The following is a 20599-nucleotide window of genomic DNA, read 5'->3' on the forward strand; positions in this document are numbered from 1 at the left end:
TTCACCTTTCGAGCAGACAGCCCAGGAGTTAGAGGGGACCTCTGTGCACCCCCCGCTGTCCTCCGAAATCAGGGGAGGAGCCGAGCCTGCCCCGACACTGAGCAACCTTCGACATTTTCCACGTCAGACAGGGATATGGTTTCTTTCCTCCCACTCTTAGCCTATTTTTGGCCAAGGACAACATGCTGTGCCTAGCACAAAGAAGGCCTTTGCTGGCTGCCTCAACAGACACTGCTCTTGGGGTATGCTCATGACAGCTTTATGTGCTCAGCCAGGGGCAGTAATTACCAAAGGAAAAGAAGTTTCAGAAGAAGAAAAGACTGAACAAGAATGGATGGCATAAGCACGTAGACCAAGCGCTCACCTCGCCCTGCAATGCACGATACTGAATGCTGTCTCACTTTTACTGCCTTCTCTTCCCTCCTGTACAAGCCTACTGCATCCGAGAGCGCCCATCCTACTGCCGTGGTTACCACAGACTCCAGAAAAAAACATTGTCCCAATCGTCTTCCTCCCCTTTGCTCCGGGATGCCTTGCGGGACTGTCGTAGCTTTGACAAGGCGTGGAAGCGCGGATGACGCGCAGCCCTTGGAAGCTCCGAGGCGCGCTTCCCGCAGGCAGCGGGCTGCCACCTCCTGCCGCCATCACGGCGAGTCTCGCCGGGCAGCACCTTCTGCGTCATGCTGCCTCCACGCCTGCCCGGCAGACAGCGCAGCGGCCTTTCATGCTGTCGTTTCTCACCCTCCCTTCCAGATTTGGCACCCAGCATTTTTTGTGTGCTCTTTAGAGGAGCTCTGCTCCTTACCGGGCTGGCACTGGAGGTCCCGTCTCTAGTAAGGTTTGGGCTGGAGGGTAAAAGAGCAATGAATTAACGAAGAGTAAAATGGAAAGCACCGAATGTGTTTCTCACTAGGGCAGGGAAAAAGGGAAAAAAAGAGATTGTCACTAAAAGAAGACAAAGCACAGCTTCCACCTCCCAGCACTGGTAACCCAGTTCGGCGACACGGGTCCCGGGGAGACCCTCGGCCGCCCACCGTGGGGACAGCTGGCACAGCAGTGCCCCCACCAGCAGCCTCCCTCCCGCCCCACAGCCCGGGTTTGGTAGCCTGAGGTTATTTTACTCTGTGATGGTAGCAAAGGACGCCTGCGTGGCACGCGGCGAGGCTGAGGAGGAGCAGCAGCAGCGGCAGCCGGGCGGTGGAGGTAGCTTCTGCCCCTGAACAAAAGAAAGAACAGCAGAGACACACGGCGGCTGCGGTGCCTGACCCTGGCCACGCTGCCATCGCACGCAGGGGACGGGGACGGGGATGGGAGCGGCAGCTCGTACAGGTCGACTGCAGGGGACTGGAGTGAGGACGAGCCCCAGCAGGCCAGCGGTGATCCTGCAACTGCAATCAGGCTGCAGGACATTTATTGGAGTCCACTGATCCCACTGAATTAAAGGGCAAATTTAGATTTACCCCAAATACCCTGGCATGAGGTTTCCCCTGGTATTTGGTCTGAAATGATGTCCTCATTCAATCCTCTCTGCAAAGATTATCTCCTCTGTTACTCAAGACAAAAAACCCCCCTCACATTTCAAAGCTGTTTTCAGGGGAGTTCTCTGTTTTGCTATGGGCATCTGGTAGATGCTTCAAAAGAGACCCGGCTCTTGCATATGAAAAAGACTGTTAATTAGAGGCCAGAACTGGCCAGGAACTGACTTCCCTCAGAAATGGACATTTTGGTAAAAAAAAGTGGCCTGTCTCATTTATTTAATTTTGAGGAGTCAATTTTGTTGTTTTTCATCAAGACAGCAGAAAGTCTGATGAAAAAAGAGTATTTTGTTGGATTTTTTTTTTTTTTTTGAGAAGAGCAGTGGAAGGGAAGAGTGAGAAAGGGGAAACATCAGCAGGAATTTCCCCTCCAGCAATCCCACGGGGGTCAAGTGTGCAGGGGACAATGTCCCCAGGCGAGCAGCATACCTGTCACCGCCACAGTCACGCTTCTCCTGATGGGGGGCTGCAGGCCCGGGTGGCTTGCCCAGAGCGTGTGCTGATGGCCATCGTCCTTCAGGGATGCTGTGGGCAGGAAGTATCTGGAGGAGCTGAGGTGCCGTTGCTGCTCTGCCCATGGCTGCTCGAGAGAACGTTCTTCATGGCATCGGGGACCTTCCACGAGTCCTTCGGCTCCCGGAGCCGCTGAGGCTGGATGCCGTGTGGGTTGTAGTGCCTGGTGTTGCAGACCAGCTTCTGCTGCTCTCCTTCCACCAGGGACAGGGAGTTAACGTTGATGGTCACGGTGGGTTTTTCTGGTGAGTGAAAATTTATTACACTGCTAAGCCTCTCAACTTCCAAATTCTGTCTCCATCATTAAACAAGATCGAACACAGTTTTATATACTACGTGTCTTGGGCTTGGGGAAGAGTGGCTGGAAAGCTGCCCGGCAGAGAAGGACCTGGGGGTATTGGTCAACAGCTGCCTGAATATGAGCCAGCAGTGTGCCCAGGTGGCCAAGAAAGCCAATGGCATCCTGGCTTGTATCAGAAATAGCGTGGCCAGCAGGACTAGGGAAGTGATCGTGGCCCTGTACTCAGCACTGGTGAGGCCGCACCTCGAATGCTGTGTGCAGTTTGGGGCCCCTCACTCCAAGAGAGACATTGAGGGGCTGGAGCGTGTCCAGAGAAGGGCAACGGAGCTGGGGAAGGGTCTGGAGCACAAGGCTGATGGGGAGCGGCTGAGGGAACTGGGGTTGTTCAGCATGGAGAAAAGGAGGCTGAGGGGAGACCTCCTCGCTCTCTACAGCTGCCTGAAAGGAGGCTGTAGAGAGGTGGGGTCGGTCTCTTCTCCCAGGTAACAAGCCATAGGATGTGAGGAAATGGCCTCAAGTTGCACCAGGGGAGGTTTAGACTGGATATTAGGAAATTTTACTTCACTGAAAGGGTTATCAAGCATTGGGACAGGCTGCCCAGGGAAGTGGTTGAGTCACCGTCCCTGGAGGTATTGAAAAGACGTTTGGATGAGGTGCTTAGGGACATGGTGTAGTGGTGGACTTGGTAGTGTTAGGTCTACGGTTGGACTCAATGATCTTAAAGGTCTTTTCCAACCTATACGGTTCTGTGATTCTGTAATTCTGTGTCTGAGCACTTCCCGTCAGTCCTAAAGAAAAACCCCAAGCCCATGCTGTTACTTCCATTTGCAGCTGGGTTGCCTGTTCCCCGGTAAGGAGACCCACTGACGCCGAGCACGAGCAGGCTCCTGCACCTCGCATTCCCGTGTCTCTGGGCAGCAGAGCAGCCTTTCCCTTGGGGCCTCCTCCAGGCCCATCTCCCCGGGAGCCACGCGTCCCTCCTGCCCGCTGGGCCCCTGGAGGCGAAGCGGCCGGTTCTGGGCCCGCGTTCCCGGTTCTGGGCCCCCCTTCCCGGTGTGGCTCCCGCCCGACGGCCACATCGTGGGGGTGGCAGAGGCGGCATGGGCCCAGCCAGGGCCGGGCGTGGGGCCGAGCAGGGCGAGCACCAGTGGGGCCCGGTTGCCACGTAGGGACCCGAAGCCGCACTGCAGAGCATGGCTACCGGGAGGGGCACCCGGCCGGCCTTGCTGCCCGCCGCCGGGGCGAGCCCCCCCCCGCCTCGGGGCCGCGAGGTCTTCCCGCTTTGTGCACGGCCACGGGACGTGGCAAGTGTGGCTGCGGGGCTGCGTTAGGCAGGAAGGTCACAGTCCGGTACTGCCCAAGAGGCGTTCTTATAACTCTTTTCTTCTGTCCCTGCGCCGCTGCCGTGTTACACTGCGCTCTCGCCTCATTTTATGTGACAGAATAACAGATATAATAACTTCTCCATAACTCTTACTGCAATAGAAGGTTTAATGAAGCAGCATTTCCTTCCCACCACACTGACTGTTGCTCTGGAAGTCGTTGCAAACCTAAAAGCTGCGAGGGAACGTGCAGAGGGGACCACGTGTGACCTCAATGCGGGGAAGTGCTAAAGAGCACCCAGACACTTTGGGTGGCAAATGGAAGTCAGCTGAGTGGCCCAATTAACCTGCTGGGGAGGCTATGAAAGGCAGCGGGGTGGCAGCAGCAAGGCTAGGCAGGCTGCCTGCAAGAGGGTGCTAGGAAGGGCTGTCCCTCTCTTGGCTTCCAGGCTGAGTTTCTGCCATGGCTTATCTGCTTGGAGGCTCTATAGTCTCAGTAAAGAGACTCTTCTTGGATGCTCTATAGTCTCAGTAAAGTGCTCCTGATGGGGTAAGTAATCAATTTAAATCCATTTTTTTTTACAAGGGATGGGGGAAAGGCTGATGTGGGCCAAGGGGAGGGGAGAATCTGAGAAGCTTGCTGTGTAGGCAGGGCGTTTGTACGTGCCAGCGATGAGCTCTGCAGCTCCCTGCAGCAACGCCCAGCGCTGAGCACTGCCCGCTGCCTGCTCCTGTGTCGCCGAGCACCGCAGAGCCCTGCGGGAGGGCTGCGTGGACGGGGCCGTGCGTCTCTGCTGGGAGCCTCCTGGCCGCAGCGGCCCAGCCGCCGCATCCCGGGCTGCTTGACCTCAGAGTCTTCTTTCTGCTGTCTGTAAGCACTGCAGCTGCGTATCTCCCGATCAGATAATGCCACGTCCTGGGCGGGGGGGGGTTAAGCAACACAGGTTTGTGGTCTGGAGATGGGAGCTAGAGCCTTGCTTTCTTGTTCTGACCCTGACTTGCAACCCTTCTGCACGCACCAGCTGACCAACTTCTTTCGGTTTCTTCACCTGAAACTTCTCCCTAACCGTAAAAGGGCAGCTCACACCACAGAGCTTGCTCTCCATGCAAACACCATGAGCGTGCTCTGTCTGCTGAAAAACTACGATAAGGCTTAATGGGTATGGCCGTGTTAAAGCTTTGGTGATTTAAGTATTTGCTGTTAGGGCTTTTAGCGATGATGGTATGGAAGTATATAAATAGAAAACAATTATGCTTTTGAGAAGCTGTTTTGAAGTTATTAGCTTCTGCAATGTATGCATAATCCTCAACACAAGGGAGAACATATGCTTTTTAATAAAAGCATCTTGTCTTACAGTATGTTAAAAAGCTAGCTTAAACCATTTGTAAACTTGGGAGGCCTTTAAAAATAGACTGAAGCGCATAATCACAGAAGCCCAGACGCTAAGTATTGGGGAGTGACATGGAGGTGACAACTGTTGCGATGTGTAAAACCAGAGTATGAATTTGTAACGCCCCAGCGTAGGTGTGGAGGAAAAGGCAGGCTTCCTCCACATAAGCCTTCTGAAAAGGTCTCGGGTTTGGGGTACAGTTGGAATACAGCAGTGGCAGCTGTTTACCACTTACCCTGGGGGACTGCAGCTGTGATGCCCTGGCCAGCTGCATTTCCCTTCAATGCTTTCAGTGCATGAAAGTCCCCAGGGGAAAGTTACTTCTTCTGTTACCTGAAAGGTGCGATTGCTCTGCAATGCCTGGGAAAAGCTGTTTGGGATTTGGGTTCTCTTTTTCTTTCTGGGCTTGCACGAGGAAGGCTGTAGCTGTGTATTTTCCAGCTGTGTGTTTTATGGTGCACGTGAACCAGGAGTCTGAACTGCTGGCTCCGATTTCTCTCCCAGGCCAGACGATCTGAGTGTCTGCTGTAAAGTAACGGCTGATCCTACAGTCAAGCATGCCGATATCCTCGTCTGCATACTGAAGAATATCCAGTGAGGACTCTAAGAAAAAGCATGCAAGGACTTGTTTTGATCCCAGCCCATCTAACTGTGCAGCAAACCCAGCCCACATCTACGCACAGCTCGTGATGCAGTCCTGCCCAGCCTTGCTCTGCGCTGCACGTGGTCTGTCTCACCGTACCAGCCCCCAGGAGCCAGCTCCTCCATGAATTAACTCTGTCCCTTCTGTCTCGCTTCTGCAAGGTGCAGCATCCCGCTGATGGGACTGCAGAGGGTCTGGGGACCTCACCTGGAAGGAGGGGATGTCTGACTCCTCTTTTATTCAGTGTGTAGTAGGGGACAAGCTGTGTGTCACCCAAAATCAGACTCTCACAAGGTGATGTTCTTAAGTCCAAGGACAAATCTTCACAAGAATGTGAAATCTAGCCAGGCACTGAGTTTTGAAATGCTGATTTTTTTTTTCTTTATATCTTTAGTACCTGAAACACAGAGAGTCTAAGGGCAAAAATACTCCAAGAGGCAAATGTCTCTTCTGAATCTTCCAGAGCATCACTGGTTTTGTTACCACTGTGGATGCAGCTAGCATCACCTCAGGTGGGGCTTCAAAACCAAGATCACCCCTAGTCCCTGCAAAAAGGAGCAGAGGGGCACCTCTGCCATTCCTCCACACTCCAACTGCTAGCGGTGGTGGGCAGCCTGCAGATGCCAGGTACAAGATCTGTTGCCCCTCTTGCAGGATGCTGTCTGTGACTTCTCATGTTGATGAGGAGCAAGACTTGCTCACTTGACTTGCGCAAATAACTCACTTTTGTACAATAACTGAAGGAATACTGTCTGGAGGAAGGTTTTCTGGCTGAGACACTTGACCATCTTTCGATCTGGTTCTGCTCAGCAGGAGCCTGATGTTCAGCCTGATGATCTCGGTCTCTTTTGACAGGGGGTTGATCTTGCTCGTCTCAAACACGCAGGGAAGTTGCCTGCTTCTCCTGAAACTTGTGCCCGCTGCAGCGATTCCATTTGGGTTCCCCAAGAGTCCTGAAAGACGTGGCCATGCATACACAAGCTATTTTAACAACATCATGGTTGACCTTGAAAGAGTAACAAAACTGAGCTTACTAATAGCAGAAAAATTGTGTAGCCACATTACACATGTAATGAATCCATACAGCTCACAGGAAGCTGGTTATATCAGGGAACACTTTTTCTAAAAACTTAATACTCAAATACCTTCCTTTCATTAAAATATAACTTTTTAATGACTATCACTTTAAAATAATGTTTGTTCCAAGAGTCGAAAGGGAAGAATAATGATGGGAAGAGCGATGCAGGAAAACCTGCTGAAAGAGAATAACTCTCTCGCGGTGGAGGTCTCCAGGTGCCCGCGTGCTCTCCGAAGAGGCTGCACAGCCAGCAGCGCCCTGCCCTTTGGCACCGCCGTTCCCCGAAGCTCGGGGAGCCCTACCTGTGGGCAAGCCCAGCCCAGCCACACACCCTGCTGCGCAGGCTGGCGCCAAGTGCTAGAGGCCGGGGCGGTAAAACCCCCCAGGCGGGGGCCGAGCGGGCGTGACTCGCACTGGGTGCTGGGGTGAGCGATGGGCCTTAGTTACTGCTGGGAGCTGGGAGCTGTACCTGCCCCATCTAGAGGGCTGATACGGAGCCATGCTTCTGGTGCAGAGGTTGCTGTTCCGTGCTGAGGAGAAGAAGTAGCAGTAACTTGAAACTGCAAAATACTTCCTAATTACAGAAAATATATTGTGGATTCCTTGAATCCCTTTGCTGCAAGGGTAGCATTTTGCTATGGAGTTTAAGAACAGAGGCTCAATACAGCCTGAATAATAATGTTACAAGGACTGTTAGTGAGAACACTGATTTTAGGTGTCCCTTAATTACTGTGGGTTTCTTAAGGAGAGCTGTTTGAGGATGTGGGAATAGCAATGTGTGAATATTGTCTTGCTCTGCTCTGCAGCAGAACTATACATAACCACAATAATTTTTGCGTAACAAGACTTTTTGAAACTGGCAGAAGCAGGCAAGCCAATTGGGGATGGCAAACCTGCTGGAGTGAGAAACCTTACTGTTGTGCTGTGGAAGGGCTGTTAAATTAGCTGGGGAACATAGGAGAGAAGGTGAAGTTTTAACGGAGCAAAGCAAAACAAAAGGCTCGGAAGATGCACGCATCTTACGTATGTGAACTGAGGAATGAACGCGCAGCAGGATGTCCCTGGCTGTGCCCACAAACGCTGTGTGCTGGAGGTGAACACGGCTGCCCTGCAAAACGCACCAGCGCAGGGTAACTTGTGAGTTTTTGATTTTTATTTTTTTTTCCTGGGCAAAGCAGAGGCTGGACTCACTTTTACCGAATCCGATTTCTGAAACTGAGTCAGCTTATTTTACGTAGTCCATTACAAATGGCTGTGAAACCCTGAGTTACTTTTTAATGAAAAGACTTTTGGGTCCATTTCACTTCTGGAAATGTCAAGGGTTTTTCTTAGCTTTGGGGCTACTTAAAACACTTTACAGGGTCTTGATTACTACCCCCTCCCTAGTGGAAACATTTCAAGCTAGAAATATGCAGCAAACGCCCTGAAACGCCCTGGCTGGTGCCTGGTTCAGGGGATCCGAGGTGCTGGGAAGGCCACCGCCTGCTCCACCGCTGGCTCTAGCAGCGAGCAGAACCCACGAGTGTGGGGTGCAGTGATGCGCTCCCCTGCTTCCCCAAGCGAGCTATGAAGGGTACGTACCGATGCACGGCAGGCAGCCAGCTGCGAAACGCACTCCGTAGTTGATGGCGGGGCTAGCCGGCCTCCCCTGCCCGACGCCAGCGGGTTTTGCTTTCGCTTTGCCCAGGGCTCGCCCGCACGCAGGGAGCGGCTGCTGAGGGCGGTTACGTGAGTCAAGGAAGTTCGTGGGATGTTTGGCTTAGTGGCAGTCAACGTCCTCATAAGTGGTCTGGAAAAAAGATGTAAAACTTATGTTTAGGATGGGGTGAGCCCCTGGAAACCCTCTTTATGTGGGAGATTGCGAGGATCAGGAACAAATGCTGCATTCAAACTGCTGTACGCAACTGAATGAGAAACTGCAGATCTGTGGAGCCTTTCACTACTGGTGAGCTTGCCTAGAATCTGGTATCCTCCGTACTCTGGAAACACTCATAATTCGCTTAATAAAAAAAGAGGAATTTTCTGGATTTTCTTCCTTGCATTTTCAGTGGCAAGAGTGTATACTGTAATAACAAAACTTTAAAAAATAATTTAACTTTTATCGGGCAGTAAAAAATTATATGTATTCATTTAGTGCACATGACACCAAATATTGTGCTTTGTAATTAATCCAGACAGCAAGTGAAACCAGGCAGGGCTTCATCTTCAATTGCAAAAGGTTCCCTTTGGCCCCTGTCAGTACAGATCATTTGTTTAATGCCAGAGTACAAGCAGCATTCATCTCCCCTGAGGTGTCTGAACACCTTGTGTGTATTCAGCTCAAATTGTAAGAGGACTATTGAAGTCAGCTGCCATCTCCTGACTGAGCTGGGGTGGGCGGGAGGACTCCAGAGACCCTGCCGTGTCACCGTCCCCAGTCGGGGCTGGTGCACCCGCAGTAGCTGTACCACCGTCCGCTCTCCAGAGAGCAGCTGGCACAGTACGGCAAGCAAAGCTTGCCTGGTAAAACACAAGACAATTATTATGCAGCGCAAAATTCTTGATGGTTCCTCATATATAGAGCAGTATCAGCCTTGAGAGGTTTAAAAAGTTAAGCGTTAAACTTAAACATTGTGAGACAATGCTGACAGTTAAACAAGCAGTTTAGACATACATTTTAAGGGTACAGAAATCTTTTCTAGACCTAGCAGATGGGCAATCTAGGAATTAGTGGTTGAATATCCCAGCCAGAACTTGGAAAGTTGCCCAAAGAACCTGGACTCTAAAACTTGGTGGGAGGGAAACTCAAATTCTCCAGACAACTGGAAAACAACTCAAAACAGACTTCTCAGCCAGAATTGCTTCACTCACTCTTATATTTTAAACAAACTGTGAGTGTTGTGGAAACAACCGCCTAAATCCAGGTTTCAGAGGATTGGGAGGATAGTAATTGAGCTAAATTGTTCACTTTTGCAGCTGAGATGGACCGAATCCTTAAATAATGTGCTTGAGAGTGCTCAACTGCTGGGAGTCTTGCTCATCGGGCGGAATACAACCCCAAATATGGCAGATCCTTTCCCCACGAGGTCACTGAGCTCAGTCTGATCTCTAGCCTGGGGTTATGTTTTCTGGACAGGAAGCTCTTCTAGTTTTAGCTGAAGAACCTTCTTCAGTTCAGCCCTAGAGTATTTAAGACACTCACCATAATTTATTCCAGCAGTAGCTGCAATTATGATATGCTGTGTACACAATTTTACAGCTCAGTCTTATTCCATATAATTTTGAACTCGAGGTGCTCCGATGAGGATTCTAATTTTCTAGGCTCTGTCGATAGGCAGATACGCATGAGTGGCACTTTGAAACTCGGCTGCTTTTCCTTTTCTCGTGAACTACAGAGAGTCCAATCAAGCATGAATCCAGGCATGAGAGGAAAATATAAATAATCGTTACAGCATTTGTCTCCTAGAGGTTTATTACTAGATTACTTACTGGCTTAAGATATTTTCTTTGGACATGCAACTGTCTATAGCCTCGAGTAACTTTCTTACCTGGAAGTGATCTTTCTTTCTCTGTGCTTTACAAGGCATTAGATGTTTGCTTGGAGTTTAATTCGTTCAATTCCAGCTTTCCACAGGACTAAGAACTGAGCACCCAACTTGCTTTTGTGAGTGAACTGCGTATGTGTGCAAAGCCACAGCTGAGAACACCGTGGCTTTTGCTTGGCTGCTTACCTGCTTGGAGAACTGGAATCGCGGAGAGACGAATGAGGGCTTTTACTGCCCAAGCATCTTCTCTGCCTCTTGTAGGTGTGCTCGCTATGTCGTGGACTGCTAGTTCTGATCACAGAAGAGAAGAATTTGATCATTCAGTTACAGGAGCATCTGCAGACATGAAGCAGGCTTTGATGCTACAAGCACAGCACAAAATCACACCTAAAACTTCACATGGAGTACTTATGTGGATCACAAATGCAGCAGCAAGGAGCGGCTGTCAGCCCTCTAGGCTTCCAGCTGACTATTGCGAGCCCATAAGCAAACACAAGTCACGGCGCTGATGTTCTGCCTCTCCTGGTTTGAAAACCACCGACCGAAACAAGTGAAATTTGGGACCCACAATTAGCGGCAAAACCTGGAGCAGAACCAGCTGCCCTGCCTCGGCTGTGCTCTGCCAAGTGGGAAGGGAGCAGAGATCAGGTGTTTGCATGTGGCTGGGGAAAGCCAGAGCCCTTTCTCCTTCCCTGCTCTGCTGGCTTCGTGTTAATTAGACAAAACTCGGTCGGAGAAGCCCGAGGTGGTGCTGCCCTGCCTGCTCCCCTGGGGAGCAGCTGGGGCTGCCCGCAGCGAGTGCCCCAGCACCATCCACCCATGGCGCTCTGCCCTGCCGGGGCGCTCAGCGCGGTCCCCGGGGTGCTCGCTGGCAACGCTCGTGGCCCTGCTGCCACCCGTGTGTGAACTGTGCCGCTCCGACCCCAATTAAAAGTGGTTAGACACTCTAAGGCCATTCTGAATCATCTTCAGAGCTTATCGGATCTGGCAGAGCACTGCGGTACATCTATTAGGGAAGCTGATAAGACCTTGTCTGTCTCTTTAATGGAAGTCTATATGTACCAGATAATCATGCTGAATAGTACTCATTAGAAAACCTCCTGAATGTAATTTATCAAGTAATTTTCTAGCCCCTGTTGGAAAGTAGAATGAAGACTGAAATCACAGAATGCTTTGGGTTGGAAGGGAACCCTAAAGATCATCTGCTGCAGCCCCCCTGCCGTGGGCAGGGACATCTTTCACTACATCAGGTTGCTCAAGGCCCCGTCCCCCCTGACTTTGACCACTGCCAGTGATGGGGCATCTGGGCATCTCTGCTGGGCCACTGCTCCAGACCCAGCTCTGATGGGTGGCTTTGTGTGGCTTAAGAAGCAATCAAGGCAGCTGCTCATAAAAAGCAGGTTTGGTCTTAATATTTAAATTTGGAACTAGGGACAAGAAATTCCAATTTAGGGATTTTTTTTTTATGCCTGTGAACTCTTGATACCATACGAAAAAACTATTCACAGCAAATGTTTACAGCAGTCATTTGTACATGCTATTGGATAAAGTTGAGTATTCGAGGATGAGGGGTGCATTCCCAAAGCACAGGCAGCGCGCTGCAGCCGTGAGCCAGTCTAATGGAACTGAAAATCCCTTCAAACTTTTCCCTGGGGAAAGACTTGGGATGACACAGAAGAAAAACAACTATCCCTACTCACCTACTTTAATTATGGTCCTGTGAATTCATTTAGCAAGAGTTTTTGATATTTATAGCCAGATTTATACTTCAGTTCGATTTTTTTTTTTTAATAATAATGGATGATTATTTCTCTCATCCATTACATGTCACCCCAGAAGCTGTACGGATTTATGGAAAACACAAAATGAAGCTGGTGTACTTTCTTTGTAAAATTAGAAGTTTTTGGCACATGTGGGTGTCTTAAGCACACAACTCAATATGCTGTTGAGCTTCTGAAAATGTAAATCTTTCAGTGTTTAATTTCAGTAGTGACTGTGTTCCCACGTGGGTGGGGAAGAATTTTCCAGTTTCATTCCTTGGAGCTCCTGAAACTCAGAGGTTTCCTCTTCTGTACAGAAGGTGGCACTGGAAATACAGGAATGAAAGCGTAATCATCTGCTTGCTTTTACAAAGCAGGCTTGCATTTGAGCAACATCTTGTCAGAGGGTTATTCTCACCTTCAAAAAGATGAGCATTCCCTCTTCCTCAGTTATTAAGGGTCCCGTTCAGCCTCTTGCAGAGGATTAATTTACAAGGTGACTTGTGCTGGCTTGGGAGGGAATTCTTCGGATGTACAGTATGTGCTCTGGGTGCCATCCCAAACAGCAGCATAGCTGGCTAGTTCTGTGAAATGTAGGGTGTTCTTCCAGCCTATGCCCACAGAGCTTTTGAACAAACTACAAAGGCTAATGGAAGTTATCACAGAACATATTAAAAATATGTCTGAGCTCCACAGATGAATTAGCATCTAATGTAACTTGTCATAGCCCCGAAAGTTCGGGATAACAAGACACATGCAGAAGTGACTGCAGTTCATCAGTACCTGCTGATGTGTTTGCATAAGCCACATTTAAGTGGTAATTTGATGTCTCTTGCCATGCATCAGTTGTCTTATTTAAACAGTGCTTTTCATATGCATTATGCTTTCTAGGTATGAATCACAGCTCCTTCTGCAGAAAGCTCCTACAGAATTAGAAATGACAACACAATGAATAGTTTAAGCAATGCAAGGGAAAGAGATAAATAATAGCTTTCTTTTTATTATATTACTGGATAACAAGAGTACACGGGCAACTATACTTAGCTGTAGAATTTTTTAGCTTTAATAATCGAAGTGAGGTTTCCACTACTGTAATGCTGCATCGTTACAGGTACTAAGCAGGGCAGTTTTTAGATGAGTTGTTATGGAGCTTGGTGCCATATGCAGAAAAAGCAGTTGTTGTGCCATGTACATTACTTTATTAGTTTGGCTCTATTCCTAGAAATGGTGTTGCCATTTTTGCTGTCTCTGCTGCTTCAGAATGCCATTAGGATGGGGATATATGGAGAGGCGTGACATCAGGCAGCAGAGGGGTTTGGAAATTGCACGCTTGTGGACATGTCACAGTACTTTCTGCTAGTGTCGTTAGCCTAAGGACAAATGCCCTTTACTTTAAAACGGAACCAGGTCTCCACTGCTTATGGCACAGCCAGCCCTCAGCAGATACTGTCTTATCTAGATTTCCAGGGAAGATCCTCTTGCTGCCCATTGGTTTAGAAACATTGCTTTCGACACTTCCTTCCAGCTGAATAATTGAAAAGGTTCTTCTGCAGCTGCTTCATTTCCTGAACAAGTTCTGACCAAACCCAATGTTTTCTAGGAAGCCTCCTGCTGCTTTCCTGCTGTCACCATGGAGATGATGCTCTCGATGTATGGTCCTCCTCCCTTGCAGAAGGGAAAAGTGAAGGAGTAATTCCTGCTCTCCTGCCCGCAGCTGGAGACGAGCCATAGTGTTTGCAAAAGTACTTTTGTGACTTGATCCGTATTATCAAAAGTGCCGTAAATGGCACTGCTGTAGTTCATCCCTTAGCATGCACTACCTTAAAACAATGTATTTAGAGCTACTTTCAAGAGCTTTAGAGTTTATTTTGGAAGGTAGGAGAAGCTGTTTGTTCAGACGTCTTTAATCTCAATTTGCTACTTCAGTGCTTGAGGATAGGAGACAGCAGAAGCTGAACTATAAAAAGAAAGGGGAGGAATGAGGAAGGGAAATCAAAAACACTTGCCAAAAGTCTCTGAGACTTGTACTCTTAATCTCAAAATTTTTGGTGTTTGGCAGTGCTTTGCCTGTGTCCGTGCTGATTATTGCTGTATGAGCTGGGGTGGCCGCTGTAACCCTTGGCTAATTGCAAGGGTTGTCTGACTTAATCTGTAGTCCGCTGGTGCAAGCAGCTTTTCATTTCGGGTTGCCTGAAGGAAACCCACCAACAAGCCAGAAAGCCTATCTGGAATACTGAAAGAAAAAGAGATGTTTTGCTGCAGTGGTTGTGAAGGATGGGGTCTGTAAGCTGCAGCTTGCGCAGTCTGTGTGGGAAAACGCCTCTGCTGGGCAAAAAGCAAATGAGAGCGGATCTGTTCCCGTGACCAGTGGGGACCATCAGTCTGGGTCCCCACTGCAGCTGCGCGTGGTGCCTTGGGTGATGGGCCATGCATCCCTAAAGGCCTGGAGCAGTTGTTCTGAGAAGCTGATCTGCTTGGAACAGAGGGCAGAAATTTTTATTCCTGCATTAAACTGAATTTAAGTGTTTTTGGGGGAGTGGAAGATGTGTGTGGAAAGACCAGCTTGAGTGAAAAGCTCCCGGTGACAAAGAATTTGCCTGGCCTGTTCTGCACTGTCCTTTACGCTTACAGTTGACAAGTGCCATCTTTCCAATTCCTCTTGGTACTAACAAGGAGAGAGCTGCTGTTTGCTGAGCTGGGTGGCCGCGTTTGAGATAGATAAAAGTGTCCTGAGCACATTGGCGTCCCTGGCTGTGTGACCAAGAGTTATCTCTCCCGTACTGCGTAGGTCCTTCAGGACGAATGTTTATTTCATAATCGCACGTGCAGTTAACGTGCAGGACCTGAATCCAGCTTGCCATAAGAGAGGACGAAAGGCTCTTTCAAGCTGATCTAAACTACGTGGACAGGAGGAGTGATGCAAAGGGGATGAGGATGAATTGCTTCATTTGAAAGCAGACACAGACCCTGGAGTCCCTGTGATGTGCAGGGGAGGCTGGTTCAGGCTGGCCGCGCAGGAGCCACAGAGCGGCAGCATCGCCTCGGTGGCGAAGGGCTTCACTGGCCGCCTGCCATTGCTCTGTACTTCAAAAATAAAATCCAAGCACACCATGCAATGTAGATGCTGAAGATAAAAATAAATCATTTTAGTTGTAGGAGCTTAGAGCTCACACGCTTGACTAAAATGGGAAGATCTTTCTTTTTTTGCGACGTTGGAGATGCTGCAAGAGACCTCAAAAATCACACACCGTAAGAGCTACTTCTCAGAAACTGAACAGCTGCTATTAGGAACAGTTCAGCACCAATGGCGTGCAGCGAGCTGAGAAAGGCGGGTTTATTTTCATAGCGTTACTAAAGTTTCCTTTACAACTTTACCAAATGCTACAATTTCAAAGCATTTTTGTCCTAATTAGAAGAAATGAATTAGGCTTGCTTGAAATTCTTCCAGCGTTACCTCACTTTCTGTTACGCGCAGGGATGCTGCACGGCCTCGGTGTTTGCCCTGCTGAGTGCCGCTGGAGGGGTGCAGGGGTCCCCGCCACCGCGCGGTCCCCTCGGCTGCATGGCGGTGGCAGGAGCACCCTGCGCCTCCGCCCGGCTTCTGCCGGGGAGACCCGGAGCCTCTGCTGGAGCCAGGAGGTCCACGGGGGCTTCTCTGATCCTGCCCTGGAGACGTTGGCTCCCAGCAGAGGGGTTGCACGGGCTGCTGAAGGCAGTGCCATCCTAAACTAGGGTATGGCTCTGGTATGTGTTTGGTGGGGGGTTGGTTTTTTTGTTTGCTTGTTTTGTTTTGTTGGGTTTTTTTGTTTGAAACAGCCTTCTCCCCTTGCGTTTGTCTTCATTGTCTGCCAATTAACTGAGCAGAACTCTTAGGAGTCTCATGAAGCTTTTCCACCCCCCCTGGTTTGGAAGAAGATTGGTGACAGATTCATATGAACTTTGGTTTTTCTGAAGAGTTTGATTTTTGAGGATAATCCTATAAGCAGCTCAGCAAAAAGGAAGGGTGACGGGGGGGAAAGCAGTCGCATCATAAGAATAGATTTAAGGAACATATTTCCTGCAAAAACTAGGTATTTTTTGTAGTTAAGATCCTCACAGCTTCATAATTTTCCACTTAACAGCCATACTTTGCCTGTAGCGAGAGCGTCCTGCCTGCATCCAGGTGCCCTGTGTGCATCTGTAGTGTGTGTTGAAGACAAAATGGGCCTTTTGGGGAGTTTTCTTCTCCCACTTTAGCAGCCAATGACTTACTTATTATTAGTGAGAGCTGAGATTCTGGAGAACAAGATAATACTGTGGCGCAGCTGAGGAGCTGGGCTGCCTGCTGCTCGTGTTGGTAGTTTTCCCTGCAGCCCTGCTAAGGGTGCCGTGGTCCCTTGGGGCACAGAAGAGGCAGAGGAGCAGCCGAGGGGACAATCGGTGTGTCTGCCAGCAGCATTCACCTTCTGTTGATGGAGGTTGCCTGCTCTTTTTAAAGGATTTGACATGCAGACTGTCTGGGTTAGGTGTCCAAGCTAGAATATATCCCAAGTTGTTAAATGTCCAGGTTTCCTGACTTCTGCTTTCAAGGGTGACTGCCTATGGCGATGTTTAGAAGACCAGAGGAACCGAACGCAGGACTGCCCCATGCTAGGTGGAGCTCGCCATTGCTTTTGCCACTGAAAGATACAGAGAGAAGATTGCTGAATAATTGTGTACTTCCAATAATGACAAACAAAAGTTTGGCTAAGGCTCAAGAGCTAACTAAATGTCTGGCAGTTCCCATCGTCTTACAGCCAGTGCCATGGTCTTTAATTTCCGTGATGTTTCTGGCTATATTTCATATCTCCAATAGGAGAGGAAAGTTTGGAAAGGAAAACTAATAGATCTGTCTTTCCGTGCACACATGGTGCCGAGACCGGTGAGACAAATTGTGTAGCTCTGTAAAGTGCTGGGCAGCATGATAAATTGTACTGCTACATTACGGTCTGTCCACTAATCCATCTCCGCTTTGATTCCCCCCCATATTACAGCCCCCCCAGTTTCCATCAACCTCTTTCTGGGAAGGACCCCCCCACCTCCTGAGGTGCTACAGAAATGTCTGCCTTTACCCTCCTGATGCCATTTCCCCTCTGTTACCTGAAGTCAGAAGTTGGCTGCGATTTGGAGTATAGAAATGGCCGCTTTGGGACACTCCAGTCATGCCTCTAATTGCCCGTTTTCTCTGACAGGGATAGTATTGCTTTTCTTCTTTGCTCTACTGCACTTTCTGGAAATTAGGCAGAGAAGTAGAGATTGGGCTGAATTTGGCACGCTCTGTTCTCCCTCTGTTTGCTTTGCTTGAGGTCTTAGTGGTGGATTTTTTTATTAAACAAATTAAATGGGTTGGGAGCAATTGTTCATAAATACCGTGTAAAGACTCCATCGTGTACCACTGACACCAGTGGGGATTTTGTAACGGATGTCAATAAACACAGTATTGTCTGTAAAGGGAGTGCTCTTCTGGAGGTGGTTCTGTTTCTGAAGAAATGACCGCGCTTACTGACAAGCAGAATTAATCTGTTGGGTTTTGTTTGCATGGATTTTGCAGGAGTAAAATCCAGCTTGTTTTCCATTTCTGCACCATGAGAAGTGTATTGATTTTTCTTCACTTCTGATTGTTCACATTACTGGATTGCTTTTAAATAGTTGACAGAGAGATCATTCATTTTCCTGCCCCAACATATTTTACGGCACCTTTCTTGTTTTATTTGTGTGTGTGTGGGTTTCCACAGTTATACATCATATTGATCACATTTTGCAAACTGCAGTCCGTGTAGGAGTGGAGAAACTGTTCCTCTGTACGGTTTTTCCTCCCTTCCTACCTTCTCCCCAGCAGCTTCAGCATCTGCGTTTCAGGTTCCTGACTTGGATGTTGGAGGCGAGGTTAAACCTCTGAGCCAAAGAGCAGAAAATGCCAAAGAAATAAAATGACCATGGATAAATCTGTAGAGTTGCAAGTGGTGTTCGTTAGTGACAGAAATATTGAGAGTGGTCATTTGTGTTTTGTCATTGTAGGAGTGTTGAATAAGGGATGATGTGCTCTCCAGGGGAGTGTGAAGCGTCCTTTCAACCCAACAGACACAATAAATGAGGAAACCTCTGGGCATCTTTTCAGTACAGAATCCATCACGCTTTGAAATGATGTCTTAGCCTGAACATACACCAACATCTCTTTAAGGTACGTGCCTTAAGATGCAGTATCTTTCTCAAAACCAGGCTTGTCTGTGGCACAGAGGCAAGCCTTTTAAGGGCTGCAGTAAAGAAGCAGATACCTAGTCTTATTTTTGCTTGAAGATTAGCATTAGAAAAAGCCTCAGTTGTGCTGGTCTTGGCTGGGACAGAGTTAATTTTCTTCATAGCAGCGAGTATGGGGCTATGGTTTGGATTTGTGCTGGAAACGGTGTTGATAACCCAGGGCTGTTTTCGTTCCTGCTGAGCAGTGCTTGCACACAGTCAAGGCCTGTTCTGCTCCCCCCCCCCCCCCCAGCGAGTGGGCTGGGGGGCACAAGGGGCTGGGAAGGGGACACGGCCGGGACAGCTGACCCCGACTGCCCAAAGGGACATCCCACACCGTATGGCATCATGCTCAGCGTGTGAAGCTGGGGAAGGAGAAGGAAGGGGGGGACGCTCGGAGTGCTGGCGTTTGTCTTCCCACGTCCCCGTTAGGCGTGCTGGAGCCCTGCTGTCCTGGAGATGGCTGAGCACCTGCCTGCCATGGGAAGGGGTGAAGGAATGCCTTGCTTTGCTCTGCTTGTGTGCGTGGCTTTCCCTTTCCCTATTAAACTGTCTTTATCTCAACCCACGAGTTTTCTCACTTTTACTCTTCTGATTCTTTCCTCCATCCCACTGCGGGGAGTGAGCGAGCGGCTGGGGGGGCTGAGTTGCCGACTGGGGTTAAACCATGACACCAGCTGACCATTAGCAAAGGATGTATGTAGCTTAAGTGGCAGTGGTAGTTTGAACGTACTTGCATATTGCACAGATATGCTATTTCATTTCTACAATTTACCCCTAGGGAGGGGAAAAGTGTAATTTTTAATGTTTGCAGATAGTGATATTAAAACCCAGGCCTCCTAAATTATGCAAGCTTGTCCTGCATGGAATTTATGTCTGTCTCAGCAGGAACTGCACATATTGCATGAAGCTTTTGCCCAGAAAGGTTAAAAACATCTTCTCTGTTCAGCAAGACCATGACTGAGCTACAAATAGTTCAGATGCCTGGGGCAGGAGATGGTAGGGGAATAGCTAAACCACTGAGTTAATTCAAAACAGAATAAAACCCTTTCTTTCCTTATATTGTCTTATTCTTGTCCTGGGTTTTTCTGGCCACTTATTTTATCTACCTTTTGCTTTGAGTGTAAAACAGCAAACTTTGTGGAAAAGGATATTTATTTCTCGTAGCTCTTTACATTGGAAAAATAATGGGGCCTTTTAGTGCTCATATTAAATGTTATTAATATTGATTAAAGTATCATTACTACTATCAATCGGCACGATATATAATGATAAGAATATACCGTGGGTGAACAGTGCCTTTCTCGTTGCTGCTCTGTGTGAGGAAAACCTGCGTGACTGTGAGCATCAGCTCTCCATTGCGGCTCTGCCCGGGCAGCCGCTGCCCTGCCTGCCTGCTGCCCTGCCTGCCTGCTGCCCTGCCTGCCTGCAGCCCTTGAGGGCTGGGTTCACTGTTGCAGTAAGGGCTGCAGCAGTTACATGCTCAATACCTGCACATTTGCAGCACAGATGACCTGGAAAATCAACGTCAGCATTTCATCGGTCTGATTTATGCCTTAGGTGTAGCTCTAGGCTAAAAGATATTTTTAAATGGGGTTTAAATGTGAATTCCTTCACTTCCAGGGCATTTATGATGGGTGTGAAAGTCAGAACAAAACTCACCAGCGAGCTTGTTATGAATTTGGAACAAGGAATGTGCTAATGAAGGCTCACAAAACTGCTGTGGAAGGGTCTGCTACTTGGGCATTTGTAGACATTTATGAATTAAAATATTTTTTTCTGGGGGCTAGTAACAAGTCTTCCCCAGAGAAAGAGACAGTAGTTTGGAGACTGTGCTCCTCCACTTCTGTCTTTATCAGGTCTCCTGTCAATCTAAATGAAGTATCTAGACCTGTCTTGCAACGCATCTTCACTAGAGGAATATGGATTGAATTTATGAATGGTCCCACATGCTCCGCACGCTTGTTGCTTTGTTTCTAGGGCATTTGCCAGTGGACAGATTCAATTTAGTTCAACAACATACTAGAAAGCACTTAAATAAAATTAATGGCTAATGCAGCATTCTTTGAGAAGGAAGAGAGTGTGACCGTACCACGTTTGATCCTGTCAATACTTGCCTGCTGCCTGCCTGCTTTCAGGGGATGGGAATTGCCATGGACCCTGAGCCATGGCAATGCAACTGCCCTACCAGCACCCGACGTGCCCTGGAGGTGCTCTCCTCCTCCAGGTTCAGCTGTCACCCAGAGGGGACCCTCTTTAATTTCACCTGCATTTAGG

General features: G+C 48.7%; 1 pseudogene; it reads right to left on the reverse strand.

Moving 5' to 3' along the window:
* Positions 1 to 1112: 1112 nt before the first annotated feature.
* Positions 1113 to 17471, reverse strand: LOC140661040 (uncharacterized; annotated as a pseudogene).
* Positions 17472 to 20599: the final 3128 nt, after the last annotated feature.

The sequence above is a fragment of the Ciconia boyciana genome, chromosome 17 (assembly GCF_034638445.1).
Source record: "Ciconia boyciana chromosome 17, ASM3463844v1, whole genome shotgun sequence".
NCBI lineage: Eukaryota > Metazoa > Chordata > Aves > Ciconiiformes > Ciconiidae > Ciconia > Ciconia boyciana.